Here is a 5,383-nt window from a genome sequence, read left to right on the forward strand (position 1 = left end):
AACAGACAAATGGACAGAACCGGAACGCAAGCACTACTGATTACAGGCACATAGACAAGCAGGGCTGGTAGGCGTAAGTAATCGCTAATAGCAACACAGTACGGGTAAAGAAAGAATCAGACAGACAGGCTCCAGTAGCGGAGTAGACGCTCCTAGCAACACAGACATTCAGCAAGACCGGACTGTGGGCAGTTCTGGTTACAGACATACAAATGGATGAAAACACAGGTACATAAGCAGAAGCTCTTAACAGAGTCAGTATAAGCTGGAACACCCAGGATCAGGCACTTGCGAGGAAATAGCAAGCTTAGAGTATCACAGGCTAGTCAGGATAGTACAGGATTAGTAGGCTCAGGTTTAGTCAGGAAAGACTGAATATGATCTGCTGCAATAGCTAGAAACAAGCAGCATAACCAGCACAAAGCTCAGGGCAGACTGGGTAATATAGGGAGCAATATCCAATCAGAACTACTAGAATGGGAAGTCACTGCAGGTGAGCAGCCTGACACACAAGGCATAGTGCTAATTTCCTAATTATGTGACAGGTGATACTTCACAAGGAACAAATACAGAGACGGATCATAACATTTGCAAGTCATATCACTACTGCAACTGGAGGCGCCTCCTACTACTTTGCCAAGGAAATAGCAGCGATAGCTTCTTCAACCATCGGTAATGTACGTAAACCCTTGGTTGTGTACATCTGTGTCTGACGCCCTATATAATTGACTGATAATGGGCCTGATTCAGACCAACGCAATAATATTCAGCAATTTCCACACTGCTGCCATGCGTGCGTGCCAGAGAGCATATGCACAAGCCTTGAAACTATGATCAAAGGCGATCGCAGTTTCAAAACAAGCGATGGGGTGATGATGGGACACAGACAGATCATGGGGGCGTGACCATTCATTCAGAATTAGTCCAGACAAAGCAGGCGTATCCGGACCATTCGGCAGGAGGGCTGCAGCGGCTGCGACTCAAAACTTGGCCTGCCTGCACCTGGCGTCGCATGTGGTTCTGCACTTTAGCGATGTGCCTGCAAAATTTTACATCACGGGGAGAGACCTGGTGTGCCGGGCAGCCTTGTCCTGCGCTGGGCACCTGGCGAGTGTGGTGGCCTCGCTCCCTGGTGGGCGGACCCCCGTGTCTGAATGAGACCCAATAACCACAACAATAATAAAAAATATTCATATTAATAAAAATAATAATAAAAATAAAATAAAATGTCGACTATTTCAGAAACCTTTCCGCTGTCAGCCCGTTGGAAACTTGTACAAGTCCTACTTCAGCATTTCAATCAGTGTTGTTACGAAAGCGTCGACTTGACCTATTTTTTTCATTTTTTAAACCCAGAAATGATAGAAGGCAAAGGAAGGATTGAACTGACAGATTTAAATGAACCGGTTACCTAGTACGCAGGTAGAAATGACAGTAACACAAGCTTTGAACCGAGTTTCAAAATGCCACATTATGAAAAGTTAAATTACGTGCTGTACTTCTGACTAGAAGCATTTGATTTTAAATCCTGCACCGCTTCTGTCAAGGTAGGGATTGGAGCTTTCCGCATAGCGCCTGCAGCCCACCATACAAGTAAGGGAACCTGACAGCTTGTAATAAGTAATTTTTATACACTTACATTTATCACTCAGCCAGCCTGGCAGTATTTTAAACACAGCCCTTAAAATGCAGGGAGAAAGCTGCAGGCCCTTTTTTTTATATAGAACTTTTTTTTCGCTCTCTCCCTCTCTTTCTCTCTTTCTTCTTTGAAAGCCATTTCCTGTTAATGTGGCACTTTTTAAAATATGCAGTGAAATGCCTACACTTTGTTAATACATCACTAAAGGTTACAAAGAACTCTATTTAGCCCACAGGATGTTGTTGCAGGCTTTAATAAATTAAGATATTGCCACTTTTTTCAGGCAGAAATCAATTGCTTCAATTAAGAAATTTACAGCAATCCAAATATTTATGGAGTCTGTAGTACGGAGAGGCGTGAAGGAGGGAGAGGCTTCCTGCTCGCTCATTAGCAAAGATATCAGGAAACGGGGAACAGCGACCTACTTACCTTTTAGAGAAAGGAATTAGAGCGTGTTTAGGAATTTACATGTCAAAACAATGTACAGCAGTTCCTGTAAGGGAACATGTGCATGTATATATATACTAGTAAGTCCGCTCGACGCAAATGCTTCGAAAGCTAGTCTGCTACCTTGTGATTGCCTCTATGTTTGTGCATGTGTGAGAGAGAAAGAGATGTAGTTTCACTTGCTGCCAACAGATGGCAGTGTTTCTGAGACATACAAATGGACACTAGACATATATATATATATTGATGATAGATAGATAGATAGATAGATAGATAGATAGATAGATAGATAGATAGATAGATAGATAGATTTATAGATAGATAAATTGTTTAAATATCATACAACTAGGTGATTCATCGCGCCCTCCGGGCGCTCTTCACACCGTCGTGAGGGGCTTCGCCCCATTAGAAGTAGAAATATGTGAGTGTGAGATATAGTGTAATTGTTTCTGAATAATGTGCTTGAAGTGCATTTGAGTGAGAGCCTAAATGTTTTTAAATGAAAGTGCTTATAATTGCAAAGGGGTGTAGTGAGTATTGTGAGGCATGGGTCGGTGCGCGCGCGCGTGTGTGTGTGTATTGGAGGCATGGATGGGTGTGTGTGTGTAGTTGTGAGTATTGGAGGCATGGGTGTGTGTGTGTGTGTGTATAGTTGTGAGTACTGGAGGCATGGATGTGTGTGTGTGTGTGTAATAGTGAGTATTGGAGGCATGCGTGTGTGTGTGTGTGTGTGTGTAGTAGTAGTGAGTATTGGAGGCATGCATGTGTGTGTGTCTAAACCCACACAATATAGTGTGAGATTACATGTTTAAGGGAGGAGAGGTGTGTTATAAGAGGCGTTGTTGGTGTAGTGTTATGGGGTGGTGAGTGGTACTTACATATGGTGGTGGAGATTGACGTTTGGTGGCAGCAGGTTATGGAGAGTGTAAATAGATGTGTGGATGTGTTAGGTGAAGTAGTGTGAGGTGCATGTGTATTGCAGATGTGAGTGTAAAAGGTGAGGTTGTGTGTTTTGTGAGTGGTGTAGGGTGCAGGAGATAATAGAGACATAGGGTAAGTAGTGTGAAGCCTGTGGCATGGAGTTGTGAGTATTGGGAGGCATGGGTCGGTGCGCGTGTGTGTGTGTGAGTATTCGAGGCATGGATAGGTGTGTGTGTGTATTGGAGGCATGGATGTGTGTGTAGTAGTGAGTATTGGAGGCATGCGTGTGTGTGTGTGTGTGTGTGTGTAGTATTGAGTATTGGAGGCATGTGTGTGTGTGTGTGTGTGTGTGTGTGTGTCTAAACCCCCACAATATAGTGTGAGATTACATGTTTAAGGGAGGAGAGGTGTGTTAGAAGAGGCGTTGTTGGTGTAGTGTTATGGGGTGGTGGGTGGTACTTACATATGGTGGTGGAGAGTGACGTTTGGTGGCAGCAGGTTATGGAGAGTGTAAATAGATGTGGGGATGTGTTAGGTGAAGTAGTGTGAGGTGCATGTGTATTGCAGATGTGAGTGTAAAAGGTGAGGTTGTGTGTTTTGTGAGTGGTGTAGGGTGCAGGAGTTAATAGAGATATAGGGTAAGTAGTGTGAAGCATGTGGCATGGAGTTGTGAGTATTGTGAGGCATGGGTGAGTGCGCGCGTGTGCGTGTGTGTGTGTGTGTGTGTGTGTGTGTGTATTGGAGGCATGGATGGGTGTGTGTGTAGTTGTGAGTATTGGAGGCATGGGTGTGTGTGTGTGTGTATAGTTGTGAGTACTGGAGGCATGGATGTGTGTGTGTGTAATAGTGAGTATTAGAGGCATGTGTGTGTCTGTGTGTGTGTGTCTGTGTGTGTGTGTGTAGTAGTAGTGAGTATTGGAGGCATGCATGTGTGTGTCTAAACCCACACAATATAGTGTAAGATTAAATGTTTAAGGGAGGAGAGGTGTGTTATAAGAGGCGTTGGTGGTGTAGTGGTATGGGGTGGTGAGTGGTACTTACATATGGTGGTGGAGATTGATGTTTGGTGGCAGCAGGTTATGGAGAGTGTAAATAGATGTGTGGATGTGTTAGGTGAAGTAGTGTGAGGTGCATGTGTATTGCAGATGTGAGTGTAAAAGGTGAGGTTGTGTGTTTTGTGAGTGGTGTAGGGTGCAGGAGATAATAGAGACATAGGGTAAGTAGTGTGAAGCCTGTGGCATGGAGTTGTGAGTATTGGGAGGCATGGGTCGGTGCGCGCGTGTGTGTGTGTGTGAGTATTGGAGGCATGGATAGGTGTGTGTGTGTGTATTGGAGGCATGGATGTGTGTGTAGTAGTGAGTATTGGAGGCATGCGTCTGTGTGTGTAGTATTGAGTATTGGAGGCATGCATGCATGTGTGTGTGTGTGTGTGTGTGTGTGTCTAAACCCCCACAATATAGTGTGAGATTACATGTTTAAGGGAGGAGAGGTGTGTTAGAAGAGGCGTTGTTGGTGTAGTGTTATGGGGTGGTGAGTGGTACTTACATACAGTATGGTGGTGGAGAGTGACGTTTGGTGGCAGCAGGTTATGGAGAGTGTAAATAGATGTGTGGATGTGTTAGGTGAAGTAGTGTGAGGTGCATGTGTATTGCAGATGTGAGTGTAAAAGGTGAGGTTGTGTGTTTTGTGAGTGGTGTAGGGTGCAGGAGATAATAGAGACATAGGGAAAGTAGTGTGAAGCCTGTGGCATGGAGTTGTGAATATTGGGAGGCATGGGTCGGTGCGCGTGTGTGTGTGTGTGTGTGTGTGTGAGTATTCGAGGCATGGATAGGTGTGTGTGTGTGTATTGGAGGCATTTATGTGTGTGTAGTAGTGATTATTGGAGGCATGCGTGTGTGTGTGTGTGTGTGTGTGTGTGTGTAGTATTGAGTATTGGAGGCATGCGTGTGTGTGTGTGTGTGTGTGTGTGTCTAAACCCCCACAATATAGTGTGCGATTACATTTTTAAGGGAGGAGAGGTGTGTTAGAAGAGGCGTTGTTGGTGTAGTGTTATGGGGTGGTGAGAGGTACTTACATATGGTGGTGGAGATTGACGTTTGGTGGTAGCAGGTTATGGAGAGTATAAATAGATGTGTGGATGTGTTAGGTGAAGTAGTGTGAGGTGCATGTGTATTGGAGATGTGAGTGTAAAAGGTGAGGTTGTGTGTTTTGTGAGTGGTGTAGGGTGCAGGAGTTAATAGAGATATAGGGTAAGTAGTGTGAAGCATGTGGCATGGAGTTGTGAGTATTGGGAGGCATGGGTGGGGGCACGTGTGTGTGTGTGTGTGTGTGTGTGTGTGTGAGTATTGGAGGCATGGATGGGTGTGTGTAGTTGTG

The sequence above is a fragment of the Crinia signifera genome, chromosome 3, assembly GCF_055691185.1.
Source record: "Crinia signifera chromosome 3, ASM5569118v1, whole genome shotgun sequence".
Lineage (NCBI taxonomy): Eukaryota > Metazoa > Chordata > Amphibia > Anura > Myobatrachidae > Crinia > Crinia signifera.